The sequence below is a fragment of the Cryptomeria japonica genome, chromosome 10, assembly GCF_030272615.1.
Source record: "Cryptomeria japonica chromosome 10, Sugi_1.0, whole genome shotgun sequence".
Lineage (NCBI taxonomy): Eukaryota > Viridiplantae > Streptophyta > Pinopsida > Cupressales > Cupressaceae > Cryptomeria > Cryptomeria japonica.
In genome coordinates, this window is record NC_081414.1 from 539784177 (window position 1) to 539806698 (window position 22522).

Below are 22522 nucleotides of genomic sequence, written 5' to 3' on the forward strand. Positions count from 1 at the left end.
ACACCTCAGTCCTCCATGGTTGCAAATTTTGGTAGTTCTAATCCTGAGTACTTCAAGTTGCAAATTTATAGTTTCTAGTTCAATACAGTCACTAGGGCCAAAGCACCCAATGCCCTGGTCCTGCCAGTTCGGGTTCACATTTGAGTATCAAGTGCACACCAAAATTCCCCTCTCAGGCAGTACTCTGTGTCTTAGTTTCACTTTTGTATCAGTGTATCATTAATTGTTATTCTAGTTGTTTTCATTACTTCTACTAGCTTAGTTTGTTTGCATCCTTCATTTTTCTCATTCCTCTTTGATATCAACAAAGGAATAGAAACCCTAAGAGTATTCTTTGACTCTCTTTCACAAGAATTAGTCAAAGTGAATCACTTCCTTAGGCTCTTTCGTATTCCAATGTATGAATGAAAGTGGGATTAGGACTTCCATTTTCATCCATCACATTTTGGTGACCCCGACCTTCTTACACTTGCATTTTCTTATTAGATCTTGTTATTGCATCAAAAACATAAAAATATCAAAAATATTGATTTTCATCTTTAGATTTGATTTGTATGCACTTAAACATTCATTTTGCAATCTTAAACATATAGTTCATGCACTTTTATCCTTGCATTTAATTAATCACATAATTGCTTCGTTATTTAGACATTTAGTTTACTTTATTTACTTGCATTGTTTCTTTCATTGCATTTTGTAAAAAAAAGAAAAAAAAGAAAAAAAATGACATTTTCTTCATTATCGTCAATTCTAGGATGATACATCGGCCTTCAGCCGACTTGTCTTTGCATCATGGTAGTTTCTTAGACCTTCTTATGACTCTTCACCCCTCTCCTTAAGATCCTACTAAGGACATTTTGAGGCAAGAGGATGATTTCAGTAACACATGTATTAATGCTCTCCCTTCTTAAGATGAAGCATTAATAAATAGTGTTATTCCCTCTCCCAAAATTGACCTTACCCATGAGGACATCATAGTGCAAGAAAATATTTTTAACACTTCTCTAACTGGTCTTCCTCTTTGGGATGAACCATTGGAGAAAGATGTTGATTACTCTCTCACTATGTCCCTCCCCCATGAGAGTACCTTGGTCAAAGAAGATGATATTATGGTAAAAGAAGGTGATATGATTAACAATTCCCTTGATAGCACCTCGCCTTCTATTCATTTCAATAACCTTCCCTCTAAGGATGAAGTATTAACACATAGTGCTATTCTCTCTCCCCAACTTGGCTCTACCCATGAGGATACCCTAGTTCAAGAAACGATTATTAATATCTTTCAAATATCTCCCTCCCAAGGATGAAGCTTTAAAGAGTAATGTTGATCCTTCTCCTAGATAGTATCTCCACCATGTGGAACCTTTGGTGATAGAGGGTGATATGATGGCTACCTTTCCTAGTAACACTACATCTTCTTTCAATAACCTTCCTTCTAGGGATGAAGCATTAATGACTAGTGGTAATTCCTCTCCCAAAATTGGTCTCATCTATGATAATATTTTGGTGCAAGAAGAGACTATCAACACATCTTTCAATAATCCTTATCATACGAATGATGTTGATCCTTCTCCTAAAATGCATACCCCTTGTAAGGATACTTTGGAACAAGAGAATGCTCTTAGGTTACAAGGGCTCACTATCACTAACAATCCCCTCTATGAGGATGTTCCTTTCATTCAATCTAAAGAAAAACCTATTCATGAAGAAATGTTTAAGGTTGATAATCCTCTTTATGAACCACCTGATGATTTCAGCTTTACTAGACCTTCCTCACATGTTCCCAAACCATCTCCGATCAATATGATACATGTGAATGAAACACCTAATAAACTCCTCTTCATGCTTCAAGGTGCTAGTCCCGCAAATTCTGAATCTCTCAAAAAACCTCTCTTAGTGGTTCAAGGTGGTTATAGTAATGATGCCTTTTACACTCCTATCAAAGAAATTATTACTATGCAAGGGGGTTATCCCACTAAAAGTCCTTATGAGTATGCTAAACAGATTACCCAAGAGAGTTAAAATTCAGTTGCTCACACATATAATACACATAATAATAGGTAATCTAATCCTCCTTCGGTTATCCCTTCTTTACCTCCCACTTCTCAATCTATTTTTCTATCAGCACCTTGTATATCATAAACCCACGGTAAAGAGTATGATATTATTGAACAACTTAAAGCTACTCCTACCAAGATATCTCTTTGGGATTTGATTCAAACTTATCCGCACATCATGGAATGTTACAAGATGCTTTGAAAAGCATAGATATCCCACCAACAGTGACACCTAACAATATGGCTTCTTTGATTGATCCTATGAAATAATCTAAAGCTCAAATTGTGTTCACACAAGATAAGTTACCCTCTCATGAGATCGAACATTAATATGATCCTCTTATAATTGTTGTTCTTATCAATGGTAATTCTATAAGAAGAACCTTACTAGACAATGGATCTGGCCTTAATATTTGTAGCATCAATTTATTGCATAAAATTGAAGTGGATCCTTCTCTTATTCAACCTGATTCTCTTACTATCTGTGGCTTTGACAATGTTGCTAAACAATCTTTAGGTTCTATAACCTTGCCTATTAAGGTACGACCTATTATTTTACCTACACCTATCCACATCATGCTCGATAAACTTACTTACAATCTTCTCTTAGGATGACCTTGGCTTCATAGTATGTAGGTTGTCCCTTCTACACTTCATCGAAATGTCAAATTCATTTATAACAATAAGATGTATACTTTGTTTGTTGATACCAATTTACAAGCTTCTTTGCAAACTTCATCTTGTAAATCTTCTTCAATTACTTCTAATTCCTCTCCAAGCACTCCTACTTCTTCAAGTACTCCTGATTCTTCTTCCACTTAAATTGAATCACCATCTTCTCCCGAAGATACTTCTTCACCAAAAGAAGTGCTCTTAGGTAATGATTGGGGGTCTTTAGAATTTACACCTTCTTAACCAAAAGAAGTGCTCTTAGGTAATCAGAGAGTGTCTGTATAACATTGGTGATTCTAAGGTCTAGAATGCTAATCTCTAGGGTCACTTCAAGAATTTTCAAAAGGAAATGCATGAGATGGAAAGGATCCCTAAGACAGTAGTTGAGAAGTACAAGGACACTATTTGCTTCATGGTGGATACAATTTAATGTCTGATGGAAGTAGTTGAGCCCAAAACTATATGGATCATACCCATGGGCCATGAGGTTGATGAAACGATATTGGAACCTTATGCACAACACTTGTTAAGCAAGCCGGTAGATCCCTCTGAAGAGAGATTTGGAACTTATGTTGAGAAGAGCTTGAAGTTGCACCAGAAATTCAAAGGAAAGTCAAGAAGGAAGTAGAAGCTTAAGCGAAGAGCATAGGGATTTCTAAGGAGGCGGTCGGGGAGGCGAGAAAGAGGAATATCCTGTCTAAAGAACAAACTATTAAGGTGAAGAAAGCTACACCGAAAGTATCTGCTTTGAATCCTACACAAACCAGAAGCACTGCTCCCTTTGGTCCTTCAAAATCATCAATCAAGTCATCCGACAAAGGAGAGAAGAGGAAGAAAGTAAGACTTGTGACTATAAAGGATGATGGAGAAACAAAGTCTGATGAAGCTGTGGAGGAGGTAACGCTAAAAGCGGGTAAGGCCTCTAAAGTTGCTAAGGAGAAGCAATCTAGTAAGAAATCAAAAACATCCGGAATAGATGGGGTAATAAAACAAGTAAGGTTTACTGTTAAACCCCCTATGTCACTCAATGAGATTGTGAATGAGCTTGTAAAGAATGGAAATTTAAAGCCATTATCTTAATGGTATGACAATTTTGATGAAAATGGTAAAAGGACTTTAGAGGAAGCTACAGTAGAATATTTGAATGTATATAGCAAAGCTCTAATAGAAATAATGTTTGAAATACCTAAGAACTTGCATGATGTTTTGTATATGAGAAGGGTAATTGCAAGGGCAGAAGAAGAAAGATTAAGAGAATATGTACTAGTCAATTAATGCTCCATAATATCTAAGGAAGAAATTGCAAGAATTCTTAAGTTAGCAAAGAATGAATTCTAAAGCAAAACGAGAGTAAATAAGATAATGATTGGAAAAACTGATGAAGTTATAAAAGACATTGAGGTAATTTTGAGGAAGGTATTACTTTAGAATCAATATGAGGTTATCCCTGAGAAAACTCAGGATAATGCGAAAAATTGAACAGACTAAAGTTGATACTCCCTCTATTCTGGAAGTGCAGACAGATGATCAGGAAGAAGTAAATGTTCTCGAAGATGCCAAAGATGAGGATGTAGTAGATAAGGATGAAGCAGAAGCGGGTAAAGCAAATGAGGTTGGGGATACTTAGAATCCTCTAATTGAAGCTACTACCGAGAAGGATGCAGAGAAGGAGAAGGTTGAGGTAAAAGAAGAACCTATTATGGAAGCAAGAGACACTTGAGAGGCAGTGAAGGGAAAACAAATTATAGATGATCTGGAATTTGTACAAGGCCCAACTAACCTCACCTCTTTGTCGCCTATTTAGAAGCCTCGATCAGCTTCATTTGCTCAATCCAAGGCTAGTGAAGATCTCCTGAAATCTCAAACTAAAGATAGTGAACTGCTTACCCTAGCATCTAGTATTCTTGAGAAAATAATGACTTCCTATGTAAAGAATAAGTCAGATACTCCATCCAGACAACTGAAGAGTTTGGTCAAGTCTATAGATACTCATTTTGAGTCCTTGAAAAAGTCAACTGAGGTGAAGGTTCAAAGTGAATTCAATGCTAAGAGGCTCAGAACACTGAAGAGAATGATTGTCGATGACAGAGCTACATTGGATACTTGTGTTAAGAGAATGCAAGATGGTTTATTCGAAGGTGGTAACACTTATAAATCATGTCTATCACTGTCCAAATTTACTGAGGATATTGAGAAGAAGGCCAAGGAACTTGAAACTCAATTAGCCTGGATATCTCAGTCAGTTGATCCACTGGCAATTTTTTTTAGTAGTCATGAAGATCAAATAATATCCTTACTTGAAAAGATCAGGAGTTTAAGCCATGACAGGGAAAGAATAATTCGCATAGTTAGTGAACTTCAGAGTCATATTACTCCTAAGTTGGACACTATGCTTAGTGCCTTGACAGACGCTCAGAATGCTCAGGCTGCCAATGAACTGGCAGATCTTAAATCAGTAGAGATGCAGGCATACCTATTCACTGGCCTCATATCTATCTTGGAGAGTCTCAACAAGGGCTGGGATAGCCACTTGAATTCATTGAAGAACTCTTTTGTAGATATTTTCAAGTTTTTGTAAGTAAGGCCTATGTGTATATATGTATATAGAATTTTGGCTTGAATTTTGACATCTGGAACCCCATCTTTGCCATTAATCTCAAAGGGGGAGTGTAGAAGAGTGAAAAAAGTTGTAATAAGCTTAGGGAGAGCCCTTTGAGTTTTGCAAGTTTGGATTTTTGCTTGCAGTGTAGAGTGTTTTGGTTTTGGTCCGACACTTGATCATTTTTCGCTAAGTGTTGCCATCAATGCTAAAGGGGGAGATTGTTGGCAAGAGACACTACACAGGTAGTCAAATGTTGTCACTAATGGCAACTAATGCTAATGCACCCATCCGCAATACATGATTTTTTCATACCGGAAGAGTGATTGAGTTTTGATTAGGTCCAGTGAGATAGAACAGGACATCCAACAATATACAATAATTTGGTTAGCGTCTCATTTCCTTTGAATATCTTGTGTTGAGGTTCTCAGGGAAGCATTATGGATATGTTATCTACCATATTTCGGGTTTGTGGCTTTCAGTGTTGATTCTGGAGTGAGTTAGAAGATCTGATATACAAGTTTTTGAATAGAATAGTGTTCATCAGCAATCTTGTGTGGATAATCACTATGCGGATTATGTGGATCGGTTTTGGTGGTTGTTTTTGTATTCAAGGATGGTCAGTCGACATATGGGAAGCATGTGACAATTCTTTTTGGTCCACATATGCATTTGAGTTCGGATTGAGCCAACTCGGTATACATGTTGCATCATTTGAACTGTGTTCTTGAGGTTGACATGTAGAAGACCTAATTTGATGTTGCGGATATAAAAGACCGGTGTATATGATCATTTCATATATTGGTGGATGTTTGGAAATTGTTTGTGATCGATTGTGTGCAGTTTCACGTGCGCAAGTAAAGGATTTGTGCTTCGAAATATAGCAGAACAATAGAACAGAGCACTGTAGTAGAGTAGTGTAAGATTATGTATTTTGTGCTTCATCGGAACTATTTTTTGGCATTTGCAGATGTTGTTTATCAATTCAGACATCCCAATTATCTTTTGTAATCACTTTGTAAGGCAGTGAGCCTTCCTGAGGTTGTAGCACTTATTGTTTTGAGCAATGAGCTCTAGGCAGTGTGCCTGAATACATGTTCATTCCCCTTATGTAGTATTTCTATACTTCTGACAGAGTATATTAATATTGTGGGTCTCAATCCCACCATGGTTTTTCCCTTAATCGGGTTTTCCACGTATACCTTTGGTGTTATGGTGTTGTGGATATTTGTTTTATGTGTTTGCATCTTTTTTTGGTTCATTTGCATTAAATGGTTGAAGAAACAGATTAATAATGTTAAAGATCGAACAAGGGATTTGACTAAGGCAAAACCCTATATAGCCACAAACACACCATTTTTCTAGATTGCAGGTACATTTGCAGGTCTTCGTTGGAGAGGGCAATTTCTAAGAAGTCTCAGCAAGCGAGCACAGGTTCATTTGCAGAATTTGGCCTCAGACCCCTAGGACTGGAGCACCCAGTGCCTTGGTCCTAGGACCATAGCGACCAACGCCCCAGTCCTCCATAGTTGGTTGCAGGTTTTGGTAGTTTTGTTCTCGAGTACTTCAAGTTGCCAATTTCTAGTTTTTGGTTCAGTACAATCACTAGGACCAGAGTGCCTAGCGCCCTAGTCCTGCTAGTTCAAGCTCAGATTTCAGTATCAAGTGCACACTAGAATTCCCCTCTCAAACATGTACTCTGTGTCTCAGTTTCACTTCTATATTAGTTTGTTATTTATTGTTATTCTAGTTGTTTTCATTACTCCTACTAGCTTAGTTTGTTTCAATCCTTCATTTGGTTCATTCCTCTTTCATATCAACAAAAGAATAGAAACCCTAAGAGTATTCCTTAACTCTCTTTCACAAAAGTTAGTCAAACTGAATCACTTCCTTAGGCTCTTTCGTATTCCAATGTATGAATGAAAATGGGATTAGAACTTAGTTTACACGATCCCATTTTCATCCATCACACCTTTGTTGTTGAATAATACATCGACCCAATGTTTTTGGAGTGTGGGGTTCTTACCTAAAAGGGTTTCACCCTTGTAAATATGTGTGTCTATTGTTAGACACAATGCACCACTGAGAGGGGGAGGGGGTGAATCAGTGGTTCTCAAACTTTTCCCTTTAGCTATCCTATGTGAGCATATCGGTTAATAAATCTAACTCAATACAGACAAGGGGACATCACATAACACAAGAGGACATCACATAACACCAATATATACGAGGAAAACCCAAGATGGCAAAAACCTCAGTGAGCAATGTTGCTGGAGTCTACTGCTCCAATCCAGCCTCACAATGAAAATTGTTACAATGTTTAGGGCACTAATCCCTAATTTAGGGCACCAACCCAAGGAGCACCAACCCCTAACTTGTTTATGGGCTACAAACCAAAGGAGCTACAACCCCTGCACCGAGCTACAACTCAGTGATCACAATGTAAACTTCAATTACAAAAGTAGTTATCTTGTTACAAGTGAATCTTGCAACCATTACATATACCTCACTTTGTCGGTAAGATACCTTCTCTGCTACACCGACTCACTCTTATGTTGCTTAATTGCTAGTAAACTCTACCGGTACACCTCTCCTCTTCTTCTCTGCTAGATCTCCACCTTACTCTCTACTCTTCACCGGTACAACACTTTGTTGATTCTCTGATTGCCTTCTCTGCAACTTCCTCCACTTCTGCTCTGCCGATATTGACAATACCGGTTCTGCTCTCCACTCTCTCTCTTTTCTCAGATACTCTCTGAGCACTTGGATCATTTTCTCTAACATGCAGAAGTAACACACTTCGCAGTAGAAAAATATTCTTCTATACAGCAGCAACTTAACTATGCCTTTGGCCTTCATATTTATTGACTAGTTTTCCCGCCAAAAGCCAATTCAAAATCATGGGCGATTAGGGTTTTCTCGTCATCCTCGAGGCAAACCAAATCTAATCATATCTTCTCTGATCTGATCTTCTTGACAACCAACACTACACCTTTGCCATTATCGCACCTTCTTGATCACGCCTTCTATCTCTGGTGATTTGCTTTTTCCTTATCGACTGACCCCTTGGTCAAACACCAAGATCTGTGTTGTTGTTTCCTTCATCCGCCTCAATCTCCTCAATCACTCTTTGCTGGCTCTAAGTTGTCCTCTAGACCTCGAGCTGCAAACTTCTGCAATAGCTCTACAACACGTCCCGTGATTTGTGGGATCTTCAACTCTGCAACTACCCCATCAGTGTACATTCCTTCTTCATCCAAATGCAAGTCCGCCACCTTGACTCCATGTGGCATCCATATTGACCAACTGCCATCTTGACACTTCATGTCAGTCTAGACAGGATCACTGACCAAACCGTTCTATCGGTTCCTCTTCTTTGTCGGTTTTCTAACCCAGCCGATATCACACACTGTACCGGTAACCTCATCATGTCTGCATTTTGCTGAACTGTGGGTGGAATACCTTGATCGGTCGTCAGACATGTCTTTCTTGAGCATGCTCATTTACACAAGGTGGGCAATCATCTGCATCTGCACCTCGCTCATATTACCAATGGGCTTACATACCGGTTACCACTCTTAATGACACCAGTCATCAACCTTCACTAGGATCCTTCATCGGTCAATCCATTCTCCTCTGACTATATATGCTCAGTCGGTTTGTCTGAATGAATAACACATCACTCTTCTGATGTATCAATATCTTAGCATGCCTTCTCTGTCAGTCCAGTGCATAACCCTGATCTCATGGACTTAAGGCATTCTCTCAATTCACCGGTGGATCTAGAGTGATCCTTCAAGTACTTGCCTTTGCCTCTTTACTCTTATCTCACCAAACTATAATGCACTCAATGCATATAGGAGATAAGCTCCACTTACTTGGTGGAGTAACACCTTGTCATCTGCTCATGTGAGTTCCCTGTTTGTGCAGCATATCTTCAAACAGGCAAATGTGATCCGGTGTGGACACACTCACTATTAGTCATTGCTTCTCATGATGACTGCATCTTCAACCGGTGAGGGTCCTGTAGTTCTGCAACCTCACAACACATCGGTTCATTCTTCTCTTCCAGTGTTGATGTGATTCTGATAACATTTTGCCTCTTCATCATAAGCACCAGCTCAAACATCTTGCTCATCCTCCTTGAACTCTGGTCATGACCTTTGCAGGCTAACATCCACTTTCTTGGTTGATCTGACTTCCCAAGTCAAAACATCACTTACCAATTGACATCCTTTCCTTACCGGTGATCTGCAACACAAGGTGATATCAAGGATGTCTCAACCTATACTTCCTCCTTGACAATGTTGCACATACATCTCTCATACCAGTTGACATCAATGACAACACAATGCCAACAATCTCCCACTTTGGCATTGATGTCAACTCAAGTAGTATCTGGCATACTACAGTCATTCTTCTCCCCCTTTGACAACAATGACAAAGAGCATTGTCGAGAGATCATTCCTCCTTGTATTTACCAGTCACTAACAAAATTCTTTCTCCCCTTTTTCTTTACCAGATGTCTCTCCTCCTTTGATACCAATTGTTACATTTTCTCAAGTCACAACACTTGAGATGGAGGATTCAACCATCAACTAACACCAATTGAGCATGTAAAATCTATACCATTTGTTACACTACTCAATTTCAGAGGGATGTGCCATTAAACAAAACTCACCTGTCAGTCAACCTACATCACCTCTTGTTTGATCCCAAATTTCTTTAGGAATCAAATGTGATTGTACTACCAATACAACCAACCAGAAGACAAGTAGATACCCATAACCAATTTCCATCACCTATAGTTTGGGTAGTCAGTATCCTTACAAGTTCAAGCATGCCAGCTCTTCATCATGAGCACTTGAACTCCCCCTAAGCCATGCATCTCAGGTTCACAACTTCGGTCAGGTACAATACGAGAACTCCAATCTCCTCCATATACCAGTATAGCTGTGCATATGTGGTCATTTGATGATCTTTAGCTCCGTTGTATCCACCAGAGCCTATGACATGATCCTGGATCTTACTAATGCCAGACAATGTTATCATCATGCCAAGAATCAAACTGGTTAGCCCAAAGATATGCATGCCTGCATGATCAACCACAGAGCCAACATATGTCATTCAAGTCTTCATCAACACCACCTGAGACATAACTTCACTCCATGCTACCGAGGCTATTGCAATGATCTTCAACTTCATTGTCTTATATAACCTGCAAGTACCTGTTAGCAGTCATACCGGTAATAATCCCAGCTTCTTGTACTCGTCCACTATCACTACTGGAGCACCTTTATATGACTCCTGATATTTTGTCACTCTGTATTTTATTCCAATTGTTATCTTGTCATGCATAGACACAACAATAGTGATTCAATCTTCCATTTGTAGGTGTGTACACAAGGAAGTATCTACACACTTATCTTTTCATTTTCATTCTTCATACCGGCAACAGTATATTCTTCCATGTTGTCATCTTCACTGAGGGGGTGAAAGATAAGTTCAATGTACTACTCCTCCTGAGGTCCTGTATCTCCTTTAGGCCTTAGGAGATATCACCTGTGCATTGAGTGCACAGTGTCGGTCCATGGTCCTATTTACCTGCTTCTTTCTCCATGTCTGCATGTTCTCGCTTTTCTTCCCCTTTTCAGTTTAGGGAGTAGGTTTCATCTTCTCCTGTTGATTGATCCTTAGGCTTCCGGATTCAACACCAAGATAGGAAGAAGTGTTGTAGTAGCACACAACATCCATGCTAACCTCATGACAAGGGAAACTTCTATTGTACCAGTTCGCTCTTCTTCTTGTTATGTCATTGTAGCCATCTGCCGGTCTTTTTGGATACCTTCCTTGAGCAGGAACACCACTCATCTTGTTCCATGCAGGTATTTGCTACTTGTATCCTCTGTAACTGCTTCCATGTTGAGCATGACTATTCCACCGGTTGTTGTAGGATTGCAAGTTCTTCCTCCTGCAATCATAACTTCTATGGTCAAGTCTATTGCAGTTAAAACATACAACATTAGCAATACCTGAAGAGGGGGTATGCATACTTCTACCCCTAGATGCATTATGCTCATATGCATAAAATCTATAGCCATCTGATTTATTATGCCTAGGAAGAACACTTTGTTTGTTCCTAGACCACATTTTACATTCTTCTACCCTATGGCCATAACCTTTGCATCCAAATCAATAACCGGAGAGAGGAGGCTTATTACTTACAAATTTATTCTGCCAAACATGAGGTGTTCTTACCGGTTTGGAATCTGCATTTTTGCTTCTCCGGGAATGGATCCAGGGTTGTCCATTCTCTATAGATCTTCCATCTGATCTCTTCTTCTGCCATACTTGTCTTGACTTGGTGGCAGTAACATTTCTTTGTCTTCTATCGGTAGGAGGTCTTCCCTTATTCATGCTACCGATAACACCGTCTTCCCTCATCTTTCCTTTTCCTTTCAAATCTGCATTGTTTCTCCATGCAGCATCATTCTTCATCCTCAGCTTGAGCTCATCTTGACATTTCTCAAGTTCTTTCCTGAGGAACTCCATTTCCACTATTACCTGTTGATGCTCTTTATCCTTTGTCTCTAGCTCAACCCTTAGATCTTGGCACCTGCATTCTTTGGTGTCCTTTTGTTGAGTCTTTAACTCTGAGATACATTCCTCAGATTCTTCAAGGCATTTGATCAACCGGTTTTGCTCAACAACTGCAGCATTCTTAGACAGCTTGTATTCATTTCTCAGATTCTCCATTTCACTTCCATTGGAGTCCAAGACTAATTTCAAATCATCAGTCAATCTTTTTGTCTCTTCTAGTTGAGTGGTCAATAACCCAACCTTTTGGTTTGATACTTCAAGGCAGGTTCTCAACTGGCTGCAATCCTCATGAACTGATCTTTTGTAGTTTTTAAAATCATTTCTAACATTTTGAAGCTCTTCTAGAGAACTTACTAGTTCACACTCAAGATCTACTTCTGTGTCTTCTTCTTCTTCATCATCACTTCCAAATAGATCTTCCCGGCTAGATCTATTTACATTGTCTCCTTCTTCTTCTTCCTTTTCAGTGTTACTGTCAAACACATCATACCAGTGGGATCTATCTGCATTATCCCTTTTTGATGTGTGATTCTCAATGTCTATCTCATGGGCCATGAAAAGATGAGTCTCCTCATCAACACTGCAGCTGCAGCAATCTGAATTGCCTCTATCATCTGCACACGTATCTGTTGTAAAGTTTTTCTCATTCTCACAAGTTGATTCAGTGGTGCAGGGTTAATTTCCATATAGCTTCTTCAGTCTATCCCATAGACTCTTTGTCGATTTGCATCTATCCACCTGTGAGGGAACATCACCGGTGAGCCCACTAACTATGGCCTTCATGGCTTCTTCATTACATATGCATCTTCTTTCATCTTTAGATCTGGAGCAAGGATTGACATACCTAGGGAGATCATTGACAACTGCCATCCAGACATCATAACCTAGGGAGGACAGGAAGACTTCCATTCTGCAACTCCAAACAACATAGTTTGATACATCAAACATGGAGCAGGGAATGACACCAAACAAACCATTGTGTCCTTAAGCCTGAATCTACCCAAGTTGGAGAACACTCTTCTAAATGGAAACCTAGGCTCTGATACCAATTGTTAGACACAATGCACCACTGAGAGGGGGAGGGGGTGAATCAGTGGTTCTCAAACTTTTCCCTTTAATTAGCTATCCTATGTGAGCATATCGATTAATAAATCTAACTCAATACAGACTTACCAGTTAGTGGGGAGACCAACATAGATGCAATCACACACAAGGGCACATCACATAACACCAGCATATACGAGGAAAACCCAAGATGGGAAAAACCTCGGTGAGCAATGCTGCTGGAGTCTACTGCACCAATTCAGCCTCACAATGAAAACTATTACAATGTTTAGGGCACCAACCCAAGGAGAACCAACCCCTGATTTACGGTACCAACCCAAGGAGCACCAACCCCTAACTTGTTTATGGGCTACAACCCCTGCACCGAGCTACAACTCAGTGATCACAATGTAAACTTCAATTACAAAAGTAGTTATCTTGTTACAAGTGAATCTTGCAACCATTACATATACCTTACTTCGTCGGTGAGATACCTTCTCTGCTACACCGACTCACTCTTTTGCTACTTAACTTCCAATAAACTCTACTAGTACACCTCTCCTCTTCTTCTTCTCTACTAGATCTCCACCTTACTCTCTACTCTTCACTGATACAACACTTTGCCGGTTCTCTATCTGCCTTCTCTGCAGCTTCCTCCACTTCTGCTTTGCCGATATGGACAATACCGGTTCTGCTCTCCACTCTCTCTCTTTTCTCAGATACCCTCTGAGCACTTGGCTGATTTTCTCAGGCATGCAAAAGTAACACACTTCGCAGTAGCAAAATATTCTTCTATATAGCAGCAACTTAACTATGTCTTTGGCCTTCATATTTATCGACTAGTTTTCCCGCCAAAAGCCAATTCAAAATCATGGGTGGTTAGAGTTTTCTCATCATCCTCGAGGCAAACCAAATCTAATCACATCTTCTCCGATCTGATCTTCTTGACAGCCAACAGTACACCTCTGCCATTATCGCACCTTCTATCTCTGGCGATTTGCTTTTGCCTTAACGACTGACCCCTTGGTCAAACACCAAGATCTGTCTTGTTGTTTCCTTAATCTGCCTCGATCTCCTCAATCACTCTTAGCTGGCTCTAAGTTGTCCTCTAGACCTCGAGCCGCAAACCTTTGCAACAACTCTGCAACACGTCCTGTGATTTGTGGGATCTTCCATTAATGTCAACCAACTCTGCAACTACCTCATCGGTGTACATTCCTTCTTCATCCGAATGCAGGTCCGCCACCTTGACTCCATGTGGCATCCATATTGACCAACTGCCAGCTTGACACTTCATGTCGGTCCAGACAGGATCACTGACCAAACCCTTCTATCGATTCCTCTTCTCTGTCGGTTTTCTAACCCGGTCGCTATCACACACTGTACCGGTAACCTCATCATGTATGCATTATGTTGAACTGTGGGTGGAACACCTTGACCGGTCGTGAGACATATCTTTCTTGAGCATGCTCATTTCCACAAGGTGGGGAGTCATTTGCATCTGCACCTCACTCATATTACTGGTGGGCTTACATATCGATTACCACTCTTGATGACACCAGTCATCAACCTTCACTAGACTCCTTCATCGGTCAAGCCATTCTCCTCTGACTGTATCTGCTCAGTCAGTTTGTCTGAATGACAAACACATCATTCTTTTGTCGTATCAGTATCTCAACATGCATTCTTTGTCAGTCCGGTGCATAACCCTGATCTCATGCACTTAAGGCATTCCCTCAATTCATCGGTGGATCTAGAGTGATCCTTCAAGTACTTGCCTTTACCTCTTTACTCTTATCTCACCAAACTATAATGCACTCAATGCATATAGGAGATAAGCTCCACTTACTTGGTGGAATAACACCTTGTCATCTGCTCATGTGAGTTCCATGTTTGTGCAGCATATCTTCAAACAGGCACATGTGATCCGGTGTGGACACACTCACTGTTAGTCATTGCTTCTCATGATGACTTCATCTTCAACCGGTGAGGGTCCTATAGTTCTGCAACCTCACAGCACACCGGTTCATTCTTCTCTTCCAGTGTTGATGTGATTCTAATAACATTTTATCTCTTCATCATAAGCACCAGCTCAAACATCTTGCTCATCCTCCTTGAACTTTGGTCATGACCTTTGCAGGATGACATCCACTTTCTTGGTTGATCTGACTTCCCAAGTCAAAACATCACTTACCAGTTGACATCCTTTCCTTACCGGTGATCTACAACACAAGGTGATATCAAGGATATCTCAACCTATACTTCCTCCTTGACAGTGTTGCACATACATCTCTCATACCGGTTGACATCAATGACAACACAATGCCAACATCTATTACATCTTAAACTTTCTATTTAATAATTTCACGCTTTGAATTTGTATGCATGCTGCTAAAACTACTTGATATTAAAAGATATTTTAATTGCAACTACTTTCCTCTAAAGATTAATGGTGGAAAATAAATTGTTCCTGATTTTGCTTTCATGGCATAATAGTACGTGTTTGCATCAAAATTTTGTAATCTATTTGGTGAAGAATCATTGGATACTAGATGCACATACTAATCTTAGATGGTTTTCTAAGATGCCCTATTTCTCTTCATTTGGTATCAGAGCTTAGTTCTAGGATTTGAATGTGATTGCATGTGCATGTATATGAGTTGCATGTACTTGCATGTGTTTGCATGTTCTTGCATGTGAGGATTCCTGGTGTTTCTAGTTTTGGGTATTCCTTTTGTTAAGATTTTTAGCTTAGCAAGCTTAAGGGAATCTAAAGGACTGAGGATTGATCCTTTGGTGAGTGGAAGTCTTGTAGTTGTTCTAGATTTTAGGAGACAACAGACAATTCGGAGGATGGAGAAGTTGTCATTGATCATGTTGAAATGAATTTGATTTGAAACGCTTGACAATGGAATAACCCTAATGCATGGGGTGTTGTTGCACTTTGTGGTTATGGGCAACAAAGTTTTCATATTGGGTGGCAATGTGAGGCTCCCTGGTAAATATGTAGAAACTTGGGTTGTTTCAACTATGGAGTGATGTGCTTATGTTAGGTGTTTGTCTTGGTCCCTAGTATTTGAAGGCATTGTTTTGTTTTCGTAAATGCATGTAGGCTATGGTGTTGATCATTGGAAGATCTGGAAGCTTCTAGAATAGGCTATCTCCCTCATATGCATGTGTGTGGTGGTGGTTGTGGAGTGGCCTACAAATAGGCCTAGGATTCCTAAACCTTTTCTTCATTGTGGATGGTTGTACTTGCATGGTTTAGGTTCATGTTGCTTGGATTTGATAGTTTAATAGGTTTTCCATTCAAAATCTATTGTGATGCTCATTTATGCTATTCTATTTTTTAGGTTTAACCATTATGGTGCTTTTCTAACTATTGGGTCTTCCAAATGAGAATTGGATATGGATGTGCATGTGTGTTCTTGTACATGGTGGTTTTGCAAGTTTTACATGGTGATCAAAACTTGTAGATTTGTAGATCTACTAAACAGTTATTTTCTAGATCATGGTTCCTTTATGATGATTCCGGATGAGATAGTTGCATCTTTGCATGTATGTCTAGTGCATGCTTTGAGGAGGTGTGTACGCACTCAACATTTTTGTGGTGAATTCTTGATGGGTTCTTGAACTATAGTGCTTGATGTGGACATGATTGACAAATCAGATTTGTGCTTGATCTAATGCTTGAGTCATTTTGTCTACATGATTATTCTCTTTGAGATCTCATATTTGCAGTTTACTAATGCAATGATGAGTTTGCATGTTTCAATGATTGGATCTATGAGTGATGCAACATATAGGTGTGTACAACCTATTTGGCTGCATTGGGATGACTTGGATGTGGACTGTCTATATCCACAAGGTTTGATTAAATGTTTATGTAGACATGTTAGTTGACCTTGTTTGTGGACACTTGTGCATTGGTGTGGTTTCTTTGGTTAAGCTGTTGGTGATGCTTGACAAGTGATGTTGGTTTAGAGTACGTTGGTATTATGTCATGGGATGCTCTTGGTTGTGCATTAAATTTTTGGTATGATACATTTCGCTTTAGACCATGATATGTTCACTTTGATAATGTGATCTCCTAGGAGAGGATGGCTAGATCATGATGTTATGATGTATTCCTAATTAAGATGATTGGGGATTTGACAATGGTTTGGATAGTTCTCTTTGTAATGAGTACATTGGTCATGTGCTCAAGAGTTTCATGAGTGTATTCATGCATTTAGAGCTTAGCATGGATTGATCGATTTTTGGTGCTCATAGATACATGAAGATTTAGGTGAGGCTAGAGTTTTGTTGAAATAAGAGACATGTTGATATGGTTACTCTTGATGAGATTTTAGCAGGAAGTCCAAGGAGCCTACACCTTGGTTGGACGTGAGTTCAACAAAGACCTATGAGGAGATTGCTCTTGGATGAGTCACGATGACTTGCATATATTGGAGGAGAATTCTCATTCCCTACTCATTGTCTACTCGGTCATTTATCACTTGAGAGGTATCACCCATTCGTTCTTTGAAGTGATTTATGCTTTGTCTTCTCATGGAGATGGATCTTGAGCTAGAGTTACTAGTTTTGGAAGGTTCATTTGCGGAGTGTTCATCATGTTTGTCTCCTTGGGTGTGTTTTTCATTTATGAGTATCAAAGGAGATGGTTTTGGGCTGATTTCCTGAAATGGGAAATAAATTAGTTTGGTCTTCTTTGTTTTGAGAGGCTTACATCCATGTTGGATACATGATACATACATTGTGTTTGATGTCTTGAGATTGACTAGAATGGGTGTTGTTAAGGATTTTCTCTTACGGTTGAGGAGGAGATCATGCTTGACACAACTTACATTTAGAGGTGTATGTAGAAGGACATGCTACATGCTTATGATTTGCGATTTTCTCTCCTTGGTCTTGTTTGTCTCCCTTAATGCTTGGATTCACATGACACTGGATGTAAGGTTCTATGTGGAATTGTGGTGATCACTAGTTTGTGGTCATGTGTTGTCACTTGGTTCTTGGGTGATAACATGGAGGTTCGTGTATCTCTTTCCTTTGTTGGGTGTGGATAACTTGGGAGAGCTTGGGAGACTTGTTGCAAGAGATGTTTATATTCCTTGGTACTACATGGTAACACTCTCTATGAGATATTGATTGGTAGACTCGATATACCTTTGATTTATTTTCAAATTTGACATTACCCATGCAATGGCAATTCCTAGACGTGTATGGACTTTCTCGACCAGTTTGGCACATGGAGCTTGTGTTTGTCGTTTATGGGTTGGATATGTTGTTAGCATGAGTTTCCTAATGTTGGGATACCTTTGAGGTATGGGTGATTGGATGGATTAGCATTTTCTATGGGTTCTATTTTCAGTCACATGGGTTTATCACTTGAATGGGAGCAATCAATTTTGGTTGTTGTTCTGGCTGAAGTTCTATCTTGTTTTTTGGAGGATGTCTTTAGCTTTGGATTTGTGTTCTGGTTACAAGCTTTAAAGTTGATGATGTTGATGCTTCTATATAGCTTGTGAGCATAGTAGAGTTGTGGCAGTATCTTGTAGTCTTTGTTATCACTTGGATCTAATGCTTGTGTTCTTTAGACTAGTGCATATACACCTTGTCTTGTTCCTTTTCTTCCATAGGTGGCATGATGGAGAATGATAGGAATGGATGCTTGAGATGGTAGACATCTTGGATGTTGTTGAAGGTGTCTTAATGAAGCACAAGAGCATGCTTGATATTCATGTGGTTTCATGGATAGATATGGTTTCATCGGTTGGCTCTTAAAAATTTTAATCTTGTTGTCCTCCAATGATTCTTGGTAGGTCTTTGACAAGTGGGAGAATGTTGAGATTAAGGTGTCTCAACCTTTGCGAGTCCTAGCATTTATTTTGGGGTGGTATTTGAAGTAATATTTCATGATATCCTAAGTGCTAACTTTAATAGTTGACATATCACTTTGTAGAACCCATACGGGAGGATATTCCTACATGCGAAGTGAGGAGAGCACGATAGGGTGTCACTTGTCACTTGGGTGCTCATTTGGAGAGAGGAGTTTTTATAAATTATCAAAGGTGCACTTTGGTGACAAGTGTCCACAAATTTGAGTGTTGAATATGACTTGGTCCTATTTGTGGTAAGTCGGTGCCCACTTGGAAGAGTCAAGTTTGGAAGTTGCTATTGCAGGTTGAGTTGTTCATGGATGTAATTTATATTTCCATGTCAGGTCTACATGGAATATGGACACCTTTGGAGGTGTAGATGGTTTAAGGAGGTGTCGATTGCATGTGGTGCCTTATAGGTGGCATATTCATGCATAGGCGTGGGTTTTGGAAGCTATTGATTTTGTCTATTAAGAGCTCTATAAATACAAGTGCTTTCTAGAGGAGTTGAGAGAGAGGTGAAAGTTTCATAGAGGTTATGTTGTCGAATTTTCTCTAAGAATGAAACATCATATAAATCTCCATGTAAAGGCCTAGAGCCTAGAAATATATTGTAACCTTTGTTGTTGAAGAATACATGGGCTTTGTGTTTTGGGAGTGGGGTTTTTTACCTGAAAGGGCTTTCCCCACGTAAATATGTGTGTTTGGTTCTTTTGTCTTATTCTTTCTATTTAATGATTTTGTGCTTTGAATCTATACAGATGCTGCTGCAACTACTTGATCTGAAAATATATGTTAATTACAACTACTTTCCTCAAAGGATTAATGGTGGGAAATAAATTGTGCTTGATTTTGCTTTTATGGCATTGTAGTATATGTTTGTATGGACATGTAATATGTTTGATGAAGAATCATTGGATACTCGATGCGCATACTAATCTTAGATGGCTTTTTGGGATCCCTTCAAATTATGCTTTATAGATGATAAATCTTTCAAGGTCTCAAAGAAAATTATTTCTAAAATAATCCTAATCTAACCAATTATTAAGAAAAAGATTAAGAGGATGTTAGGGATTAAAGGAATAGACATAAAAACAAATAGCCAAAGATGCACTTAGTTTTCAGCCTTAATTCTAAAAGACGTGATGAAATTCAAATTAACCTATAATGTAGTAATTAGTATTCCACCCTATCACAATCACTATAGATGCAAGATTCAAAGGAGTTATTTGTAAAATAGGAATTCATGCATAAGACCCCCATAATTCATGCATAGGTTTTATACACTATTTAAATTACTTTATAAAACTTCACCAAATAATTCAATTTGAAGAGCAAAAAACACAAAATAGATCATCAACAAGGAAGAGAATAGTTGCAAGAAGTAAATACGATCTATTGATTACAACTTCTAGCAAGATTCCCCAAATAAAAAATCTTTATCCTTAGCTCTCCTAAAAATTCCCATCCCTTTACAATGTCTTTGACAACTAATCACATACACAACTTGGAATCCCAAAACTACATCTACAAAAGAAAGTCAAACTTGACCCTAAATTCATCATTAGGTCCAAAATTTACAAGTTATACATAATTTTCAAATTATAGGCCCCAAAATTAGTTTACACCTTTATTATTGGGGCCCAAAAAATAATTACAATTAAACACACTCAAGACTAAGGAGTGGCTTAAAAGATAAAAACGTTAAGGAAAAGAAATGAGTGCACATCGTATCACTATTTACTATAAAACTTGGTCAGTCCTTTGTTGTCAATGATTTAGGAATTATGCTTAAAAGTTGTGCAATGCCTATAAAACTGAATTAAAGTTGGGATCCATAGTACATTGGACTCTAATCTTCTTACAAAAGAGATTCTTCTTGATCTTCTCAACAACTTCATTTCTAATGGCCTTTCCTAGAAATAATTCAGATTATATTTAACCCCCATTAACTTATCTATTACCTCTTCTATCAAATGCTTCTTTGTTAAGATGGCAAATTCTTTGATGATTACAATATCAAGAAGGACCTTGTTTGGTAGCTTCCAAAAGGTGTAAGGAAGTGCCTAAATGAAGTTCTCTATTTTTCCACCATTGCATTAACAACCTCCTTCAAACTTCTTTCTCAAGCCTTATAAAATTTAGCTCTCCATTTGGTGGATTTTAGCCACTCTATGTGCATTTCTAGTTTACCGTTTGGTAGGATGTCCTACAAATAAATAAATGGAACCTCAGTCATTCTCTATAAAACCAATAAATTATCCTCTAGTAAAAATAATCTCTTGATCAACAAATTCTTCAAACTCATTCATTGCACTAGTTTCATCAATCACCTTATGGTAACACTAGATGGTCTCTCAAATCAATCTAAATCCTCAGAATTCCAAGGAATCCTTCTAAGACAATGTTGCACTCACCAATCCTCTTGTATCTTCCCTCTACTTTTCCTTGTTTAATGCCCACTTGATTCAATCCTAGAAAGTTGGCATAGAAATCCAACAAGTATACAAATTAAGAGGCCATGTGGAATTTGATTGATTCTTGAGATCTTGTGTCAATTGTTCATGTAATGTGTCACTAATCAAAGTGGACTAGTCAATCCTCTTATCTTCTACAAAGTCAAGGGTGAAAAAACAAATCCAGGGATAAAAATACCTAACATTAGGAAATCCAAAAACTCTACTCCAAAGAGTGATGGAATCATTGTTGTGCTCTTTGAATTCAATCTTATGAAGGACCTTTGCCACATTGGTTGCTAATTCTCTCCTCTACAACAACATATATCATTGATGATGTTGGTAGCAGTTGTGGTTTTTTTCTTATAGTACTTCACTAGCTCCTTCATGTTAACTTTATTATATTAAGCATTGGTGCACAATAGAAACAATCTTTCAATTACATCTAAACTAATACCTAGATCAATTTGGCATGGGGGATCAAACACCTTTCTTATTTTTTGGGCACGTCTCTAAGAACAAGCCAAAACAACAGCCCCGTTTTGGTCAGGGATGCATCCCCAAGTAACATAGATTTATTAGGATCCAAAACAGTATTTCTGCTATGTGGTATCACATATTGAGCATAGAGCTTTCAAATTGATATCAAAGCTAAATCTTTTCATATTCTATCATGCCAAAACATTTATATGTGTTTTATCACTAGCTAATGGGATGTGGCTTGTCAGATTTCTTAAAGAACATATAATCAAGCTATTGCCACACATTCGAGTCACATGCCAATATTTTAAGACATTCCTAAGCTTATTGGTCCCAACAAGGTTCATGACTATGATGACCTTGAGTTTTAATTCTTACATCTTGGTGCTTGGCACCATAACATCTTTACTTGCTTGCACTTGCTATAAAAGAAGAATCATTCTCCATTGTAAAAGTACATAGGAGTTAGTTAAGCCTAGCACTAGATCAAGTTCGTTCGCAGATTCAGAGTTCAAAGTTCAAACAAGCAGAGAGCAGCATATTTTATATCAGTTTTGAAGACTTCATATTGAAGAACAACACGCTAATTGTGCTTGTATTCCATTGTATTTCAAGGACAAGGCTTAATACTAGTCGTGAGGATAATACTAATTGTAAGACCTTATGACAAAATCCATTGATGTATTTCAAACTATGAACAGATAAAATCAATGTTGCAATTCATAACTAGTT

At 38.6% G+C, this 22522-nt stretch overlaps 1 protein-coding gene across 4 annotated transcripts in view; it reads right to left on the reverse strand.

Annotated features, from left to right (window-relative positions):
• Positions 1 to 22522, reverse strand: part of LOC131060780 (choline-phosphate cytidylyltransferase 2) — a 218502-nt gene that overhangs the window by 40870 nt on the left and 155110 nt on the right. The window lies entirely within an intron of this gene.